General features: G+C 41.6%; 1 protein-coding gene across 1 annotated transcript in view; it reads left to right on the plus strand.

The window, feature by feature from the left end:
• Positions 1-22,459, plus strand: part of TMEM67 (transmembrane protein 67) — a 4,866,727-nt gene that overhangs the window by 1,827,640 nt on the left and 3,016,628 nt on the right. The gene's annotated exons all lie outside the window — the stretch shown is intronic.

Consider the following 22,459-nt stretch of genomic DNA (forward strand, 5'->3'; position numbering starts at 1 on the left):
GAAGAATGAAAAGGACAACATCAGATGTTCTTCGTGTTTCACTGTTGCAGTCATTACATTTGGGTAATCTGCTTGCAGGTTGCCCTCAGTCGGCCTGATTAACAAAGTCTTGGGTCCTGCGTCGGTTGCTGTCCCTTCTTCCATGACGTCAGGTCGTCAGGGTATAAAACATGCAGCCAATGTCATTACATCAGTCTTTCTTGCCGTGCGGTGCCCGAAGCAGAAGCAGTTTGCAAGTGCCGGTCGGCCGATTCCAGAAATTTTTGTTTTCGAGTTTCAGAACCGAAGTCTTCAACTTTAAAGCTAAGTACCCCGTTGGGGGAAACTTTTTCTTGCTCCTTACCAATGTCAGTAAAAGTTAATTGCATTACTTGTGGAAAGCAAATACCTAATAAAGATTTTAATTCGTACTGTATTCCTTGCCTAGGCCCTGACATCGTACCTTGCGACTACTGGGATTCTGAAAAAACGCAAAGATAAAGACAGGCCCCTGAGGTCCAAAACTGCCAACAATGCTTCTCCTAAGCCAGTTGCCAGTTCGCTGGTACTCAGTGAGGCCCTTTCGCAGCCCCTGATACCCGCTACTTCTGATTCGCAGGCCTCTACTGAGACCCATTCGGAGTCCTGTATGCCGCGAGATACTTCAACTATGGAACCCGTGGATGTCTCTACCTTGGATGGGTCCGGAGCCGCTGTGCAGGCACCGGCTTCTGAGGGTGTATTCAGGCCTACAGACTTGCATATTAAATCTACACCTCCTTCATTACTAAGGCCTAAATCTCGATCCATGTATAAAAAACTGACGCCCAGGCCCCTATGCCTAAAAAACAAATTATTAAAATGGCCCCCCAAGAGGCCTAGGGCTGAGCTTGATTATGAATCTTCTGATCAGGATACTGTTTCTTCTGACTCTTCTTATGACCTGGATTTGTCCATACCTAATTATGAGGATTCTGATGCAGAGGATTCTATTCCCCCTGCTTCCCCTCCTGAGGATTTTTCTTTTGGGGAAACTTTACCTACTTTAAGGGGGCATTTCCACTGGGAAAGCCAGGAATTTTCTGATTCAAAAAAGAGGCTTAGGGATTTCCTTTTACCTAAGCAGATGCCTTTGGCTGTACCTCCTGTACCCGACATTGTTGATGTGTTCTTGGAATCCAGTTTGGCCCCCGATTCCCTGCCTCCTGCTCCTAGTAAACCTGGCAGATACTACAGGGTTCCTGAGTCCCGCAAGTTCCTTTTCAAAAATCCTGTTGCAGATCCAGAGACTATTTCTCAGGGGCCCAAGGGCATTAAGGCTTCTACTGCTAAAAATCCTACCCCTACGGATAGAGACTCCAGGGAGCTGGATAGATGGGGTAAAAAGGTTTATACTTCTGCAACCTTGGCAATCAGAGCTTTAAACTGCCAATTTCATATGTTAAAATAACATATTATTAGACTGCTTAAACAGAAAATGATGTTGATTCGTGACTGTGTGGAAAGTAAAGATTTACAGGACTTAATGCATTCTGCTGAGCAAGTTGGAAAACATACTTTGCAATGTGGTTTTGATCCTTTAGAGGCCTCTTGCAGGGCTGCTGTTAATGGGTCTGTGCTTAGAAGGCATGCTTGGCTTAAGGAGCAATCTTTGCCTGAGCATGTTAAAGCTAAATTGTTGGATGCTCCTTTAAAAACAAATGCACATATTTTAATTTGACTTGTTCAGAAATTGAAGCATTATGGTCTCTCAGGATGAACTCGAGCATAACTGTTAGACCTGTAGATAAGGGAGGGGGAATTGCCATTATGAACACGGTAGACTATATAAAAGATATGCTTACATTATTAGCTGACACTGAAACGTACGTTACCATAGATAACTGTGATTTACTGAAGATTTATGTCAATGTAAATTATAATCTTTATGACATATTAATGTGTAGACTAATTAATTGTGACCTTTATGAATTCTTGCATATAGAACATCCTCTGATTCCAAGTATAAAAGGACTCCCCAAACTACATAAATTGATATTACCACCCCCCATGAGACCTATTGTTGCAGGTAGTGGATGGTTAACAGAAACCATGTCTCTATATATAGAAGAGAAACTTGGTCCTGTGGTTAAGCAGATACCCACAATTTTAAGAGATACTACACAACTGTTAAGTGACATCGAACAGTATAATAATGAATGCACGGATAGTGAAGTTGTTCTAGTTACACTAGATGTTAAGAATTTATTTACTTTCATACCTAATGATTATGGAACAGATGCTATTAGGTATGTTTTACACAGTCAAACTAATATGAATAATGATGAGGTATTTTTATGTACCCTTCTTGAAATAGTGCTTACTAACCATGTATTTACGTTTGAAAACAATCTTTATTTGCAACGTTGGGGTGTTGCCATGGGCACCCTATGTGCAAATTCTTATGCAAATTTGGTAATGTATTTTTGGGAAACTTTACATGTTTTGAAATGTGTCTATTTTCCACATATTTTGTACAGACGTTTTGTGGATGACATCTTCTTCCTTTGGAAGGGAGATGTCTCCTTGTTATGAGATTGTAAATTATCTTGAATCTAGCACAGAATATTTGAAATTTATGTCTGTATACAATATGTATATGATTGATTTTCTTGATGTTTCTATACTCAAGAATAGTATGGGGTTTCTCAGTACTAGACTGTTCCATAAACCATGCGGGAGGAATGGGCTGTTACATTTTAACAGCATGCGTCCCAGATCCATATTTTTGAACATAGTGAAAGGACAATTCCACAGATTAAAAAGAATTTGTAAAGAACAAGATGTGCTGAACGATGAAATTGTAGTTTTAGAGAAGTTGTTTAAAGATAGAGGCTATACAAACAGTGTAATAGAAAAGGCTAGAGAACAGGTTTTTAAAAATGATGATTTATTAATGAATGACCCAAGGGCATTGAAGCATGTTGCTTTAGGTAGAAATACTTATTCCCCTAATAAGAAACTTAGTATCATTGTGAAGTATACCAATGACAATGACATTCTTACAAATATTATAAAACGAAACTGGCATATATTAACTGTTGATTCCTTTACAGAAAAAGTAATAGGAAGGAAATCCAGTTTTGTTTATAAAAATTGTTTTAATTTAAAACAGATTTTATGTAAGGCAAGAAGCAATGGGTAAGATCGCAAATGCCTATGAATTTTGGTACGTTTCCATGTGGTTCATGCAACATGTGTAAAGTAATAGATAACTTTAAAGTCTTCAGTCATCCCACTTTAGTTTCTGCCAAAATTTTATGCCATTTGCAACAATAGTAACCTTATATACTTGGCTACCTGCACATGTTGCAGTTGTTTCTATGTGGGAAAAACTTCTAGGAGGCTCAAAGACAGAATTTATAATCATTTGTATGACATCAAAAATGCCAATATGCAAAACGCTTTGGCAAAACATATGAGTTTCGTACTCATGCTTTCAAGTTTAAAGTATTACAACTGGTGTTTGTTAGTGAGAGAGGAGGTAATACCAATAATTATTTGGAATGCATTGAATTAGGCTGGATCTTTAAGCTGCGAGCACATGTTTTTCCTGGTTTATATTCTTTAATTAGTATTAAACTAGCGCTGGAAGCGTGACCATTTAAATGAATGAAGTTTGGCATTTGTGTTTGTTCCTGAGATAGTTTTAAAACATCCCAATAAATTAAAAAGTAGGTTATGAAATAGTTTTAAAAGACAGTCTTATTTTAATTAACTGATTAGTTAAGTATTAGTTACTATAGTGATGTGTTTCAAGTCTTTTAATTGATTTATATGTGATTATTACTTGATTGTTTAAATTGATTATATGAGTATGCTATTTAAACTGTAGGTTTCGTTATGTAATATAGATTTGAAGAAGTGTGGTTTCCACGTGAAAGCGCTCATCTGTTCCATTAAATTATTTTTTATTCAACATATTTTCTGTGGTGGTCCTTCTTTGTCTGTTTGCTGAAAATTCCCAAACACTTATCTTTTGGCCCGCCCCTTTGTGGGGAAAGATTGCTCTTCATGCAAAGAACTGGGAACTCATAACCCAGGACAAATGGGTTTTAAGTAGTTTCCCAGGGATACAGATTTCATTTCCACACATTGCCAACACCAACTGGGTGGCCAGACCGGCACCCAAATCAGTGGGCAGAGGCTCAAAAACAAGTACTGTCCCTCTCAAGCATGGGGGCTATTCATCTGGTGCCAGAAGAGGAAAAGGGACAAGGTTTCTACTCCAGACTTTTCCTGGTACCCAGAAAAGACAAATCATGGCGTCCAATCCTGGACCTGTCTACTCTAAAAAGCTTTCTGGAGATTCCAAAATTCAAGATGCTGACTCTTCAACAATGACTTCTATGCTAGGCAAAGATGCCTGGTTGGCAACATTATATTTAAAAGAAGCATACCTGCACATCCCAATCAGGGAATCTTGCAGAAGATACCTACGCTTCAAAGCAGGCTACACGCATTATCAATTCTCTGAACTGCCCTTTGGCTTGTCTACTGCGCCCAGGGTATTCACAAAGTGCCTGGCTCCAGTTATTGCATTTTGCAGGCAAAGAAGTATTCAAATATACCCATATCTGGACGATTGTCTAATTCAGGCAGAAAACCAGGGCATACTTTTAAACCATCTGGCATTTGTAAAAAGGGTTCCAACTTGTCTGGGGTACACCATAAACGAAAAGAAATCACAACTGGTACCCTGTCAACAAATTACATTCCTGGATGCAAGCTTGAATACAACTGCCCAGATGGCTTCCCTCACGCCAGAAAAGCAAATTCATTTGGTAACCTACTTCAAGCAAGTGGCCACAAAAACCCTGCTATCAGCAAGACAAATACTGCAAGCCTTGGGGTTCATGGCCTCCTGCATTCTTCTAATTCCATATGCAAGACTGCATATGAGGAAACTACAGTGGTATCTAAAAAGTCTATGGAGTCAACATTGTCACAGCCTGGAAACAATGATTCCTATCATACCTTGCCTACGCCTGGAGTTCCTCCGGTGGGCAGAGGCCTGCCACCAAAACAAGGGACTACCATTCACACTACCCCCTGCCACCCAAACCCTAACTACAGATGCATCAGACTTTGCATGGAGTACTCACTTGGCAGGGAATTGCATTCAGGGCAAATGGAACCCAAATCAAATGCACCTACATATCAATCAAAAAGAAATGTTAGCTGTACAGAATGCTATGACAGTCTTGAAGGACTACATTCTTCCAGGACAACTAATGGTAAAGATGGACAACACCACGGTTATGTGGTACATAAGCAGGGGGGTACACATTCCTACCCCCTCTGCAGACTAGCCATGGCATTGTGGAACACAACCTTGAGCTACCAAGTGCACCTCCAAGCTCAATACCTGCTAGGAAAATTGAATACACTGGCAGGCGGACTAAGCAGAAACCTCCTGGACCCACATGAGTGGAAACTGGAACCAAGAATTTTCAGCATGTTGACAAGCGAATGGGGAGCCCAGACATAGATCTGTTTGCCTCCCCCCAGAACTACCAGTTGGATAAGTTTTGCACAAGGACTCCCCACAAACAAGCCTGGAAAGTGGATGCTCTGTCGTTCAGCTGGAAAAATCTATCGGTCTACGCCTTCTCCCCACTGCCTCTGCTCTCCAAAGTTCTACTAAGTGTCAAACGGGACAAACCAAGGATCTTGATTGCTCCAGACTGGCCGCGCCAACACTGGTACCCCCTCCTGCGCAGTGTGTCGCAGTTATCTCCATGGCACCTACCTCAGACTCCTTCCCTGCTGTCTCAGCAGGAGAACCAAATTCTTCACCCTCCGCTTCCGACATTGAACCTTGCAGCCTGACTAATCATTTAAATTCACCCTTATCATCCCTCAGGAAACCTGTGATGGATGTCATCTTGGAGGCAAGGAGACCTAGTACTAGAAAATCTTATGCTGAAAAATGGAAAAGATTCTGTGTTTGGAACCAATCTAAAGGGATGAGCACAGCGGCGCCCAATTTACCTCAGATTTTGCAATACTTAGCTGATATGCTTCACAAGGGCCTGTCCTTTTCTTCTGTTAAAATCCATGCCTCAGCCATTTCAGCTCATTATAACACAGAGCCTCCCCTCTTCTCTCATCCTCTGCTCACGCAGTACTGCAGAGGGGCCAAAAACTTGAGACCACCCAGGAGAGCTCCAACCCCTGCCTGGGACCTTAATTTTGTATTGGAGAAACTCACTCTACCTCCTTTCGAGCAAGCTGCTACTGCAGATTTAAAATTTCTTTCTTGGAAAACAGCTTTCCTTTTAGCAGTCACTTCAGCTAGAAGGATATCTGAGTTACAGGCTCTTATGGCAGTGGAGCCCTTTCATCATCTTTCATGCGAACAGGGTGTCACTCAGGACCAATCCATCCTTTATGCCCAAGGTGGTATCCAGTGTGGCTCTTAATCAGTCCATTCATTTGCCAACCTTCTTTCCCAATCCACAGAACAAAGGGGAATGGATTCTGCATTTCTTGGATGTGCACAGACAACTTAGATTCTATTTGGACAGGACTAAACCTCTAAGAAAATCAGAACAACTGCTGGTAGCATTTGCTGCAGTGGCAGAGGGGAAGGCTATTTCGAAACAAACCATTTCTAAATGGATAAGCCATTGCATTAATTTCTGCTATAAGCACTATGGAAAACCTATCCCCCAGGGGATCAGATCTCACTCCACCAGGGCTGCATCTACTTCTGCAGCCTTTCACAGAGGTATTCCTACCAGGGACATCCTAGAAGCTGCTACTTGGAGTTATGTACATACTTTCACCAAGCATTATCATTTGCCAATTTTCTCTAAATCCAGAGCTGGCTTTGCCACTGCTGTCTTGCAGGGCCTTATTACTGGCCCTAATGCTATATAAACTCCTCCTCCCGACCATAGCTTTGGGAATCTACCCAAATGTAATGACTGCAACAGTGAAACACGAAGAACATAGTACAGTTGTGTACACTTACCATAAATGTAAATGTTCGAGTGTATTCACTGTTGCAGTCCTGGTTACCCTCCCTCCCACCCCCTAACTTTTTCTGGCTATACCTCTACTTTCCTTTACTATGCTTAAAAGCCTTTTTGGTGTATTTGCTTTTTGTTGGAGGTATACCTTTGTGTTTTTCTTTATTTGCTCCCCATTGGGGGGGGGGGGGACACACCTGACATCTGGGGCAAGAAAAACTGATGTAATGGTGTCGGCTGCATGTTTTATACCCCTGACGACCTGAAGTCATGGAAGAAGGGACAGCAACTGACGCAGGACCCAAGACTTGGTTAATCAGGCCAACTGAGGGCAACCTGCAAGCAGATTACCCAAATGTAATGACTGCAATGGTGAATACACTCGAACATCTGCATTTATGGTAAGTGTACACAACTGTACTTTTTAGAAGTTATGTACTTACCATAACTTGGCATCTGTGTTTTCTATTTTCATTCTTCCTCACTTTCCCTCTCAGCCATCCTCCCAACCTATTGGCTCCTAGAGGACCTGTTGGACTTATAGGAACCTTTATGCTCCTGGTTTGAGCCTCTTGATTTCTTTCTGTCTATGCTGTTTTCTTTATCTGGTAGGCAGTAAGGCAGTGAGGAAGCTACAGAGAGTGTAGGGCATTATGGTTAGAGGTAGACGGAGAAGTTTGAAACTAGTATCCAAGTCTGAAAAAAAATGTGGCTGAGTTGGATCCGAGGGTCTGATCCTTAACCCAACAGTGAGGAAGAATGAAAATGGACAGCACAGATGCCAAGTTATGTAAGTATATAACTTCTAATTCACTTTGCGGAAAAGGTTTTCACATTTAATTTTTATTTTATTTTCCTTGTTAGGAAAGTTATATTAAAGCTAGGATTTTGTGTTTTTAATGGGCTGTCATGAGACCTAACTGTACTTTTAAATGGGTGCTCACCTTTTTTCAGTCCGTTTAAAAGCTACTTAAAGTAATTTAAAGCCATTTTTTTCAGTGGGTAAACTGTTTGTCAGCCCCAAAATGTAAGTTTGTTTTAAACTGCTTTTTACTGTGCTTTTTTGTGAAGAAGGTGGCTTTTAATGACTACATTTTTACTGATATATGTTGCTTGCTTTCCCTGGGAAAGGGGGCACCATTTCTGGCTTAACCATTGAACAAATTACTGGTCCCATAGCCAGTCTTTCTTTTAGCCGCAAAAAGAAAAAGTTAAGAAAGCAACATTTGCCACCACAGCAGGCTAACAGTTTGCCTCACCTGCAGATGGGTGGCTCTGTGGTGGCCATTGCTTGTTCCTCAGACCATTCACTTTTTACCCTGGATCCCTCTGGTGTAGCACCTACAGTCACTATGGACTTGGGGGGAGGTAGGTTAGCCACATCCTTTGCAGTTTTTGAGGTGTCCTCAGTGGGCAAGGGAGAGCAACCAGGGAAGACTTCCCTCACATCCTGGCCAGGCACAGCTTACTAAGAAATGTAAATTTTGAGTTTCTCTGAACCTAGGAAACTAAATCGGAACTGTTAAGAATGATGTAATCTGAAATGACTCAACAGTATTGTGTTATCAATTTAAGACTTTCCCAGAGAGAAAAAGAAAGCATTTTTGGATTTTGTCTGAACCTGAACACATCAACTCACCAGCACTCTGCCTTTGCTCTTTAAGTAAGATATTTATTTAGAACCATGATTTCTCTTAGAGATCAATAGAAATAGCCAGATTAGTCTAGCTGGTCAGACTAGTCTACAATATTATTTTAAAGCATTTTCCTGTGATTTCTGAACTCTGTAATGCTATTTTGTTGAAGTAATAAGTATTGTCTTGTGTTTTTATTATTTATTATTAAATATTTTTAAACTTTTTAACTGTGACCATTTTGTGTAAAGGTAATTTAAGCTCTTAGAGTACATTGCATGTATTTGGTGATACTGTTCAAGGTATTCCAATAGCTTCAGCCCTGGGTCACACTATTTGCATAACAGTAATATTGCACAGTGAAATTGGTCACCCTTCGTGAAGGGCCTTATAATAGCTGATATTAGTGGTTGGTGGCAATGATTGCTACCTTATAGTCTGGGCAGAAAGGGGGCACAGCTGGAAAACCTGTGCCAGCCTTCCCCAGAAGTGTCTTTGTGTATATAAATCAAATCTTAGTGTGTGTGTCATCTACTTGGCCAGGGACATGAAGCACTGGTTGGACAGAGAGGGTGTTGGAGTTTTTGGCGTGACCACTAGGCTGAGATCTGTACCCTATAGCTGTGCCAGTGGGGAGTCTTAGTGGGGACCTGGAGAGAAAGGGAGAAACGAGTCCTAGACTGACTGATCTCTGTGTGCTCTTAAGGGAAAGTGTACTTTACTGTGTGTGTACCTGTTATCCCCCCAATGTGCACACCCCTCAGTGGTGAGGATTGAGGCTCCTTAATTACTGGGCCAGTGCACGGGCGTCACACCACCAAACAAGGAGTCTCGTGATGGACAGATATGGAAAGTGCACATTCTGTTCGGTGAGTTTTGCAGTTGGATCGTTGTATTATCTGATGCACTTCACTTAGGCTACAAAGAGATCTCCTAAAAGAGTTAGGAGATACTCTCCAAGGTTCAGTGGTTGCAGGGGCATCAGACAAGGTTTCCTCTCAGCTCTCCACCTTAAACTCTGTGGTTAACTCCTCCATGAGGCTGATTTCTTATGCAGCATATGGAGCGAGTAGAGCAGCGGGTTCAGGAATTTCCCTAAGGAGACATTCCTGGATGCGCTTATGTGACTTTCTGGAGTCCTTTAAATCTTCCTTTGTTAATGCCCCTTTTGATGGCTCGGCCTTGTATGGGCTAAAAGTCAAGGACTCACTAACCAGGTGTGAGCAAGAAGGAAAAACTCTGTCTACCGTAGGAGTCCATTATTCCCTACCCTTCTAGACCTTACCCAAAAGGTCAAAAGGGAGGAAAAATGTGATTCTGAAAATCCCAGAGAGCTTTTCAGGGCACATGTGGTGATTCTTCCACCATGGGCAGAGAGGGAAGCAGTAATGGAAGTAAAATCAGGGTGAGAGGGAATCATTCCATGGTGAGCTTTTTTAGCGCTCCTGAAAGGAGGCCCATCTGTCCATCTCTGGAGGTAGTCAGATGTCGCTTATCTTTGTACCCATAATCCTGGCTAGAAATAACAAAAGACAAGTGGGTACAAAGCATTGTATCCAGATGCTACTGTCTACTGTTTTCCTTCCCCATCCCAAACATAAAGAACATCCCAGATATTCCACCCAGTGAAAGGGAACAGGCAACTCAAGAAATTCAAAAGTTGCTAGACAAAAGTCATCCAAACAGTCCCCATGGACCAAATGGGATCTGGAACTTAAAGTTCTTTTTGGTTCCAAAGAAAACAGGGGACTGGAGACCTCTACTGGAGCTCAGCAGATTAAACAAATAGGTAAGAAAATCAAAGTTTTGGATGGTAACACTGCAGTCAATATTTACCTTTCTGGGAAAAGATGATTGGATGTGCTCTATAGACCTCCATGATACATACTACCACATAAAAATAGACAGACCATCCAGGAGTCATCTGCGCTTTTGGCTGGGAGCCAGTTACTACCAATTTCGAGCTCTGCCCCTTGGTATCACTACAGCCCCCAGAGTGCTCAGCAAGTGTATGGCAGTGGTCACGGCTCACTTGAGATGTCTTGGATTCAGAGTGTTTCCTTATCTGGACGACTGGCTCCTAACCATCACCACCAAGCATCTACTAATAAAAGCAAGAGACACCACATTACAGCTCTGGTCTCACCTAGGAATCACGATAAATTATGAAAAATCTGTCTTGTTGCCATCTCAGCATGTTGTTTTTATAGGAGCAGATCTAGATGCAACAAAAATGAGGGCAAAACTTCCCCCAGGAAGAGTTCAAGTCCTATGACATCAGGTCTTAAACCTTCTTTCCAGAAAAAAAGTACAACCAAGAACAGTCCTGAAAGTCTTGAGGACCATGGCAGCAGTAATAAACTTAGTTCCATTAGCATGCCTGCACATGGGGATTTTTCAGTGGCTACTGTTCACTCAGTGGTTCTTGCAGGAACTTCCCATGTCCCACCAAATTTTGATAATGGAATCATGCAGGAAAGACCTTCGATCTTGGCTTCACTCCACTAATGTGACATCAGGTTGACCCTTTGTTTTTCAACAGCCATTAGCCACAGTAACCATGGAGGCTTCCCAGATAGGGTGAGGAGGGATTATCTGGGAAGAACAGTCCAAAGCACTTGGCAGCATCACAAGGTTCATCCTAGTGATGGGAGTGGTGCTTTTAGCGTTGCAAGCATTTCGGGACTCTGTTGCAACAAAAGACTGTAGACTGGTAATAAATAAAAAAGCGTATCGCAACCCAAAACTTTTCGGAAATATTTATTAGTCAAAACAAATAAAACAAATATAACTTCACTTAGCGCTTTCACCCGTTTACATCACGGGTTTCATCAGATGTAAACGGGTGAAAGTGCTAAGTGAAGTTATATTTGTTTTATTTGTTTTGACTAATAAATAGTTCCGAAAAGTTTTGGGTTGCGATACGCTTTTTTATTTATTACCATTTCGGGACTCTCTTCCTCTGGGAACTGTTGCAGTACAGATGGACAACATGTCAGTTTGGTACATAAACAAGAAGGAACCAGGTCCTACCTCCTTTGGCGAGAGGCCCTGAGAGTATGGCAGTGGGCAACCTCCTCTCAACGCTGTCTGATAGCGCACATCCTGGGGGAATCCAACATGATAGCAGACAAACTCAGCAGAGCAATCCTGATGCCTCACAAGTGGTCCCTAAAACAAGAAGTGGTGGAGATGTTTTTCCGCATATGGGGCCAGCTTTGCTGTGCCCTTTTTACCATGTCCATGAATGCCAAATGCAGCAGCTTTTTTGCCCGAATCCCCTCTCTGGGGGAGTCACCAAGGGATGCACTTGTGCGCGACTGGACCCTTGGGTCTCTTCTGTGCCTTCCCTCCCTTTCTGTTGATACCCAAAGTTCTTCAGAAAGCCAGCTCATTGGAAAGGAATTTAATATTCGTCACTCCATACTGGCCTCATCAAATCTGGTTCCCCTTCCTTTGGCCTCATCTCCAGGAGGAGCCATGGATTCTGGACCCACTTCCGGACCTTCTGACTCATGTGTCAGGGATGCTCCATCCCTCTCTTCAAACCCTCAAGCTGACAGCTTGGCTGCTCCGATTCCGAACATAGCCAGGCTCCCTAACCTTTCCCAGTCAGTGAAGCATATCTTGACCTCGTCTTACAAGGCTTCAGCAAGGAAATTATGCATGAGCAAATGGAAAAGATTTTCTTCTTGGACAATAAATAACCGCATTGATCCTTTTTCTGCCCCTATAGCTTCCATTCTTGAATTTTTGACAAAGCTATTTAATGAAAGCGCTGCTGCAGCTGCTATTTGAGTTCAGTTAGCAGCGATATCTAATTTTCATATAAGTGAATCGGGGCCAACTCTTATGTCTCACAGACAATTCAAAACTTTTCTTAAGGGCACTATTTTATTAAAACCACCCATTAAAACCCATCCAGCACCATTGGACATAAACTTTGTTTTATCCCATTTGACCCCCCCCCCCCCATTTGAACCTGCATCATCCTGTGATCTAAAGTTTTTGACATGGAAGACAATTCTCTTGATAGCCATCACTTCTAGAAGAGTTTCAGAACTACAAGCATTATCTGTAAAACCCCCCTATGTGCTTTTCCACAAAGACAGAGTATCCCTTTGAACTAATCTGTCCTTTCTACCCAAAGTGTGCTCAGAATCTAATTTCAAGCAATCTATAGAACTAACAATTTTTTCCCCAACTATGACAGCAAGGCAGAATATATGTTACACCAACTAGATGTACATAGACAGTTATGTTTCTACTTACATAGGAAAAAGGATTTCAGAAAATATGACTTATTTCTTACATTTTCAGACTAAGAAAGGTGCTCCTATATCTAAAGTCACACTTTCAAAATGACTGTCAGATTGTATTACCTTTAATAAAACAAGTAATCTCTCTGGTATCGCCGAAGTCTCAAACAACCCACTAAACAAGTATAGTGGGTCCAAAAACAAAACGGTGTAAGAAACTTCTCTGTGGAAGATTTTCAATCCATATATATCTAGTTACTGTATATTAATCAGACCAGATAATGGTAGTAGAAGTAGCAAACTTAAACTCATCCTAAGTCAAAAAATAATTAAAAAATGTATAATTTGAAATATTGTACAGAATTACTAAATATTGGAAAGTAATCCATCCAGGGTAGGCAGTCTGTTTCCAATCTAAAATCCTTTAAGTACACAGACAAGCGATCCAAGTAAAACAAAAATAAGAGTAATAGTTTCTCACAAGCTTTCTAACTATATATATATATATATATATATATATATATATATATATATATACACACACACACACACACACACATTTTATCAGGCAAGGGAGTGGTTTATTGTGCTGTAAAACAGTGTTATTGGTATACATGTTAAATTCATATCCCTTCCCTCATCAGTGTGACATTCGAGCTGGTCCTGCCCTGTTTAGTAGCTGTCAAAATAATATAAACCTTGTATACTTTAAAATTAAATATGATGTGGCGCGGTGGTGGTGCTGCGGTAGTGTTGTCGCCTCACAGTAAGACGCTGTCCGGTTCGATTCTCAGCTAGAGCGTCTTATGCATGGAAACATGCGTGAATGGGCGTACCTTTATTGAAGGTTGTGCGCCAGGGCTGGTAACTCAGCACGTAAAACTCAACTACCAATCATTAGCGGACCAGAGTTCCGCTGTGGCGACCCCTAACCGGGAAAAGCCGAAAGACACAAACAAACCTCTTACTTACCAGATTAAGTCTGTAATTTTATCCAAGACCATACGCTACATGGCTGGAAATATATAAACCTTAGACCATTTGGCAATCAAAACATATATATAAATATATACACTTTGTATGTAAAAAATCCATTGTAAAAATCATATTCTATTTTCATAACCTGTTGTTAACAAAGATCGCTTTCATCCTATCTAGACTTCTTCAGGTCTGTGTACAAGAACCGTAAAAAATATCTACAAAAATATATTATTGGATAATAAGTTAGTATTGTTATTACATATCATTTTGAATAAAGTGGGGAAAAAAGAGCAAGAAAAAGAAAAAAGTATGATAATGGAATCAAAATATACGCTTAAATTAAAACTGATTTAACATGGTATTTAAAACCAACTGGAAGAATAAAATAAAATTAGTCATGTAAACAATGTGGCAATTTTCTAAGTTCCAGTGCACTTTTAATTGAACAGTAGTAGTGTAGTCCAGGCTTCCTAAAAGAGTTCAGCTTTAATTGTTACATGAGGTCATGTTTCTCCGGAATATTTGTGATGTCTCCTTCAAGATCATCCATGTCTATGCGATCCAGTATCTGGAACTTAAAACCCATGTCTCTTTTATGAAGAGAAAGGTGTTTGGCTAGTGCATTCTTTTTACATCCAGAGCGGATTTCTGACAGATGACGTGAAATCCTACGCTTAAGTTTATTTACAGTTTTGCCCACGTAAAATGCATCACATTCATTGCACTGTGCCCTGTAAATTACTTTTGTAGTGTTACTTTCACCCCCTTCACTGGTCTTCATGATTTTCTTTAAATAAAGGAATAAAAACCATCACCTTGCTGTATAAATTTACAAAATGTACACTTAGCGTCACGTCTTGTAGTTTTCTCTCATATGATCAGGGTTTAAATTCAGCAAAACTTCTAATGTTCCTGGCCTTCCTGTAAACAAAGGATGGGGCTTCACTTAAGATGTTAATCAGAAAAGGGTTTCCTGTGACAATGACCCAGTTTTCTTCAATAATATTTTTGATACTGTGATAATCCAAAGTGTATGTCAGGATGCAGCTATTTGTGCATTTGTTATTCTCTGTGAAATTTCTTAACATTCACCTACTGGGGAGGTTGAGTGAAGGTTCTTTAGTCCTTTTCAGTTCTATAATGGGTTCCAGGATGTTTAACGTCTGACTTTCATAGCCTCTTACTAGAAAATCATTCTCTAAGTTCAGGTTTCTCAGAAATGGTTCCATCTCTGTGGTAGTTCTAGCTAATCTATAGCCCTGGGACTTCACTACATTATACTCGGTATTTGTAGGATGTAGACTTTTAATGTGGAGTAATAAGTTAACCCTAACCACTTTTTTTTTCCTCCCTCGTATATTTTTCTGTTATGCCGCAGATGTGTATTATTTCTTCTCAGTCTGTTTTCCATGTCACCTATTTTTTTCAGTAACCCAATTGTTTTGTTTCATAAGAAATTCAGTGTGTGACTCAATTTACAGTATTCTGCTTTCATGGTCATTAAAAGATTATTCTTTGTTGCTTATCTGTATACTTTGTTGTTTTAGTAAGCCGCTGAGATGGTCCATTCATCTCCTACAGTCTTCTTTGAAGTTGTCTATTTTTAAATCTATTTCATCTGTTTTAGTTTGAATATCTTGCATACTTGAAGCCAAAAACTATATTTCTTTGTTCAGAGATCAATCTTGTATACTGTTCTTTGTATGACTCATTTCACAGTCTTTTATCGACAAGAAATTTGAATGAAATTTGACTGAATTTTTTTTTAATTCGAGGATATTAATGTTAAAAACCTTCCCTCAATGTACAGAGAATATCTTTTTGTTAGTATATCCTTCGATAAACACTTTTCTGAAGTTATTTAGTCAAAAATTTTAAATAAAGTTACAGACCACCTTTAGACTGCTGCTGTCACTCTACCATATTGGCCACGGCCCCTTCTGTTAATTTTTTAATTGGATAAGAGCATTAATTAAAAATTGTCCCTGATTTTGTTTTGTCCACCCATTATTGTAGGATTTGTCCTGAATTCTTAAGTGAAGAAGCTTAGAGATATACTGCTGTCAGTTTGACAGTGCTAAGTGCTTTACCAGGTTTCAACTTTGGTAAAACACTTCGTAATCTTGCACTTTTTTTCTTTGCAACTGGTAGTGTATGGAGCAGATAAAGGCCCATGCACTACAAAGAGTTAGGATTGTGTCACCTATCATAGTATATTACTACGAGTGCTGTCAACATGAATGACTAGATTCACCTCTTGAGCTTTGTTCTAGAGGTGAATTAATTAGGATTGATGTTGCAAACACATAATAAGCTGGTTATCTTACAGTTTGCCACACAAAAAAATGAAAGTGGTGAAAGCAATTTAAGGTTCCAGTAACATGGTATCCTTAAGTTTTTCAAATTTGTATGAATGACCATGTGTTGTAAATGCTTTTAACTTCTTGTTCTTGTATTCAGCTGCAACACTCTTCACTTTTTCATGGCTTAAGAAATTACTGAAAGCTATATTTTATTTTTCTGAAGAACTTTTGTGTTTTAAATCTGTTGACTTTTTTATTTTGTTTATTCTTAGATTACAGACTAACTTAATCTCTTCATCTTTGCACTTCACTTGGACAGGCACAGTGGTGCAGCGGTAGCATTGTCGCCTCATAGCAAGAAGATGTTCATCGTGTTACCCTGCTACAGTCATCACACTTGGGTTATCCTGTCGTCAGGCGGTCCCGCAGTCGGCCTGAATTCCAAAGTCTTGGTCCGGCGTTGGTTGCTGTCGCTTCTTCCCTGATGTCAGTGTGCCAGGGGTATATAAGAGGCATCCGATGCCATTTTCTCCAATCTTTCTTGCCGCGCGGTGCCCGAAGCAGAAGCAGTTCGCAAGTGCCGGTCGGCCGACACCTGAGATTTTCGAATCAAATTTCAGTCCGAAGTCTTCAAAGCTAAGTACCTCATTGGGGAACCTTTTATTGCCTCAGTCCGATGTCAGAAAAAGTTAACAATTGCATTTCTTGTGGGAAGCAAATACCTCATAAGGATTTTCATTCTTATTGTATACCTTGCCTAGGCTCAGACCACGACGTCACTGGTTGTGCTAGGTTCAATAAGTGAACTATAAAGCAACGCTTTGATTTCACATGACACTACTTCGGTAGGAAATTTAATTACACTATGCCGTCGGAGCAACTGACTACCGGCGTGCATAAAAAACACACAGATAAAGACAGGCAGCCTAGATCCAAGCCAGACTCCAAGGCCTCGGCTGGGCTGGTCGCCGGTTCCCCAGTTTTCAGTGAGACGCCTACGCAGCCCCTGGCGACCGCAGAATTGGAACCTTAGATCGCTTCGGATTCTCAAGCAGAAAGTTCTAGGCCGACGCAGCCATTTTCTTTAGGCCCTACCGACGACATTGCAGAAGGAGAAGCCGGTGCTGTGGAAACACCTTCGGTTTCAGAAGGTGTCTTCAGACTGACTACTCTCACCATAAAATCTTATGCTAAGCTTAAGACTCCTCTAAAACCAAAAAAGACTGCACATCAGTCTCCAGTTAAAGGCCCCATGCCTAAGAAACAGATGCTTAAAATGGCTGAAGATTTGATTTCTTTAATCAGGGGTTCCCAACCCCCCCCCCGACAAAAGGCCTAGACAAGAGGAGGATTATGCCTCCTCTGATCAAGTGTCTATTTCCTCAGGCTCCTCTGAGGAACAGGATTACTCCTTTCCCCCTTATGAAGATTCTGATGCTGAAGATTCCATTCCCTCAGCTTCTCCTCCTGAAGACTATTCCTTTGGGGAAACCTTACATACCATGAGGGAACATTTCCACTGGGAAGGTCAGGACTACTCCGACTCAAAGAAAAGGCTCCGAGAGTTTCTTTTACTCCCCCAGCACAGTCCACTTGCTATCCCTCCAGTTTTAGACATTGTGGATGATGTTTACTTAGAATCTAGTCTAAATCCAGATTCTCTGCCTCCTGCTCCAGCCAAACCAGATAGATATTACAGAGTGCCTGACTCACACAAATTCCTTTACAAAAAGCCCTGTTGCTGACCCAGAGACAATCTCCCAGGGTCCCAAAGGGGCTAAGGCTTCTATGGCTTAAAATCCTGTACCCTCTGAAAGGGACTCCAGAGCACTAGATAGGTTGGGGAAGAAGGTTTACACCTCAGCTACTCTAGCTATGAGAGCACTAAATTGCCAGTTTCACTTGCTTAAATACCAGCAATTCCTAATGTTTCAAATAAAACAAAAGATGAGCACGCACCCTCAACATTCTGAATTCAAGGAATGCAGGATCTGTTGCATGCAGCTGAACACGTGGGCAAACATACTTTACAATGTGGATTTGATTCCTTGGAAGCTTCCTGTAGAGCAGCTGTTACTGGGTCTGTTATACGTAGGCATGCTTGGTTAAAGGAACAAACTCTGCCTGATCATGTTAAAGCAAAGTTACTAGATGCACTCTTACAGCAGGATGTCTTATTTGGGGTTAAAGCAGAAGAGGTTTTAAAGAAAATGGAGGATAAGGCAAAATCTATGCAGACGGTCAAAGATTTCTTACAGGTACAACCCCCACGCTTCAGCAGAAATTGGCCAACAAAAAATTGGTCCTTTCCAGCTTCTGACAGACCACAGAGGGGTAAATACAGGCGCCCAAGGGGCAGAGGACAAGCACAAATCCCTTACAAACCTCGCCAATGGGGCACTGCAACACAGAAGGGAGGAGAAGACAGGTCCCAAACTACTAGAAGGCAAACACAATGACTTAAACCTCAAACTGCCGAGCAAAACTCTCTTGGCAGCTCCCTTGGGAGTAAAATTAGCATTTTTTATAGACAACTGGCACATCATCACAAAGGACAAATGGGTCCTAGACATTATCTCACAAGGATACAGATTCCATTTCCACACCTTGCCAAGGATAAAAGGAATGCCAAACCTGCCACAAAATCAATGGGCAGAGGCACAAAAACAAATTACAGCTCTCATGGACATGAGAGCCATTCAACTGGTACCTACACAGGAGCAAGGCCAAGGATTTTACTCAAGGCTCTTTCTAGTCCCCAGAAAGGACAATGCTTGGAGACCCATTCTGGACCTTTCAATTCTAAACACCTTCTTGCAAGTACCCAAATTCAAGATGCTAACACTACAGCAGCTTCTTCCCATGTTGGGCAAGAAAGCTTGGCTAGTAACGTTGGACCTCAAGGAGGCATACCTGCATGTCCCTATCAGACAAAATTGCAGAAGATACCTCCATTTCATTGCAGGTTCAACCCATTACCAATTCTCTGCACTGCCCTTTGGCTTATCTACTGTGCCCAGGGTCTTCACAAAATGCCTGGCACCAGTAATTGCATACTGCAGACAAAGAGGAATTGAAATATACCCATACCTGGACGACTGCCTCATCCAAGCAGAAAGCAAGGACATTCTCTTACAACATCTGGCTTTTGTAAAACACCTTCTAAGTTGCCTAGGGTACACAGTAAACGAAAAGAAATCAAAACTAGTGCCCTCACAAAATATGACATTCCTGGGTGCCAGCTTGAATACAACGGCCCAGATGGCTTATCTGATGCCAGACAAACAACTACAACTAACTCAATACTTCAAAACAATGGCAACAAAGACCCAACTACCTGCAAGAAAAATTCTGCAGGCCTTGGGCTTCATGGCATCTTGCATACTACTAATACCATTTGCAAAACTGCATATGAGGAAATTACAATGGTACCTAAAAAGCATATGGACTCAACGCAGCCACAGCTTGGAAACAATGATACCTCTCATTCCCTGCCTTCAATAGGAGTTTCTATGGTGGTCACAGGCATGTCACCTCAACAAGGGTCAGCCTTTCACCTTACCCCCAGCCAGGCAAACTATGACAACAGATGCATCGGACTATGCCTGGGGGCACACATGGCAGGACGGTGCGTTCAAGGCATATGGACTGCAGATCAAAGGAATCTGCACATCAATCAAAAAGAAATGCTAGCTGTACAGAATGCCCTGACAGCCTTCAAGGACCTCTTACATCCAGGACAGCTTATAATAAGGACAGACAACACCACAGTAATGTGGTACATAAACAAACAAGGGGGTACACACTCCTACCCTCTATGCAGTCAAGCAGTGACCTTGTGGAACACAGCACTGGCTTACCAAGTTCAATTACAAGCTCAATTCCTGCCAGGAAAAAAGAACACATTGGCAGATGACCTAAGCAGAAACATCATGGATCCCTACGAGTGGAAACTGGATCCACAAGTATTTGCAATGATAGCTCAAAAATGGGGGCACCCAGACATAGACCTGTTTGCCAACCCCCAAAACTATCAGCTATCAAAATTTTGCACAAGGACATTTCACCATCAAGCTTGGAAAGTGGACGCACTCTCATTCATTTGGAAAATGCTGACAGTATATGCCTTTCTTCCATTGCCCCTTCTCACAAAGGTGCTGCTGAAAGTCAGGATGGAGAGACCCCGAATGATACGCATTGCCCCAGACTGGCCACACCAGCACTGGTACCCACTATTAAGGAACATGGCCCACCATGGATTTTACCACAAATTCCTCATCTGCTCACACAGCAAGGCAGTCAGATTCTACACAGCCAGCTCAAAACCTTAAATTTGGCTGCATGGCAAATCACCTAAGCAACCAGCCAGCTCCTCTTTCACAAGCTGTTACGGATGTTATTTTGGAGGCCAGGAGGCCCAGCACCAGGAAAGCCTACTCAGACAAATGGAAAAGATTTTGCACCTGGAACCAAGCTAAAGGCCAAAATACCCTTCAGCCGGACATACCTCAGATTCTACAATATTTAACTGAGATGTTACACAAAGGACTTTCTTTTTCATCTATTAAAATCCACGCCTCCGCTATTTCAGCTCAATACAAGAACGATCCTCCCTTATTTTCACATCCACTTCTAAGGCAGTATCTCAGAGGGGCCAAAAACATTAGGCCTCCCAGGAGAGCGCCAACACCAACTTGGGACCTCAATTTTGTTCTGGAAAAACTTAAGCTACCACCTTTTGAGCCAGCTTTCTCAGCTGACTTTAAGTTTATATCATGGAAGACTGCCCTGCTGCTAGCAATTACTTCAGCCAGAAGAGTCTCAGAGCTACAGGCACTAATGGCAGTAGAGCCTTTCCTCATTTTTCATTGACAGAGTTTCTCTACGAACTAACCACTCCTTTATGCCAAAGGTGGTATCCAGTGTGCCTCTAAATCAAACCATCCATTTACCCACCTTCTTTCCAAATCCACAGAACAAAGGAGAAAGACTCCTGCATTCCTTGGACATTCACAGGCAACTACGTTACTACTTGGTTTTCAGAAAATCTGACCAGCTTTTTGTATCCTATGCTACAGCATCACAAGGAAAGGTTATCTCAAAACAGACCATTTCCAAATGGATAGGACATAGCATACATTTTTGCTACACCCATCATGGAAAACCAGTTCCTGCTAGCATAAGGCCCCACTCTACCAGGGCAGCAGCTACATCTACAGCCTTCCTCAGGGGGGTGCCAACCAAGGATATTCTGGAAGCTGCAACTTGGAGTTCAGTACACACCTTCACCAAACACGATCACTTACCACTTTACTCTAAGACTAGAGCTGGCTTCGCCACTGTAGTTTTGCAGGGCCATCTAGCCTCCTCTAACCCTGTTTGACTCCACCTCCCATCCTTAGCTTTGGGATTCTACCCAAGTGTGATGACTGCAGCAGGGTAACACGATGAACATAGTACAGTTTTGTACCTACCATAAATGTAGATGTTCGAGTGTATACCCTGCTGCAGTCCAGGTTACCCTCCCTCCATCCCTTCTGACCTAACTAAAACCTTTCAATACCTTAAAATCTGATACAACCTTTGTGGTGTATTTGCTTATAGCTGGAGGGATGTTTTGTTTGTGCTAAATTTTTTATTATTGGTACTATCTACTGACCACCTTTTGGGGGGGCACCTGACATCTGGGCTAAGAAAAACTGAAGAAAATGGCGTTGGATGCCTCTTATATACCCCTGGCACACTGACGTCAGGGAAGAAGCGACAGCAACCGACGCCGGACCAAGACTTTGGAATTCAGGCCAACTGCAGGACTGCCTGACTACAGGATAACCCAAGTGTGATGACTGCAGCAGGGTATACACTCGAACATCTACATTTATGGTAGGTACAAAACTGTACTTTCTCTGCTTCGATTCTCAGGTGGAAGTGCCTGCTGTGCAGTGTCTGCATGTCCTCCCTGCGTTCATGTGGGTTTCCTCCCATGTTTCAAAGACATGCATCTGGAGCTTTTCTCTCCGGGCCTCTGCTGAAAATTGGCTTTGTTCCAAGTCGGAATTTCCCAGTAAACAAATGTTAGATAAATAAATTAATAAATAAACTTCAGTTAAGTTTACATCCTTAAGTGTGCAACCTTTACTATCCTTTAGCTTACCTTACTCCCCGAACTTTCACTGTGCATCTTATGTGGAACTGCAGATATTTAAAGATTTCTATAGTCTGTGTATTTGTAAACTGTTCCCCCTTGCAAGTAGTTTGTTTTTGCTAATCTTTGTAGTACTTTATGC

The sequence above is a fragment of the Protopterus annectens genome, chromosome 3.part1 (assembly GCF_019279795.1).
Source record: "Protopterus annectens isolate FY-2018-M chromosome 3.part1, PAN1.0, whole genome shotgun sequence".
Lineage (NCBI taxonomy): Eukaryota > Metazoa > Chordata > Ceratodontiformes > Protopteridae > Protopterus > Protopterus annectens.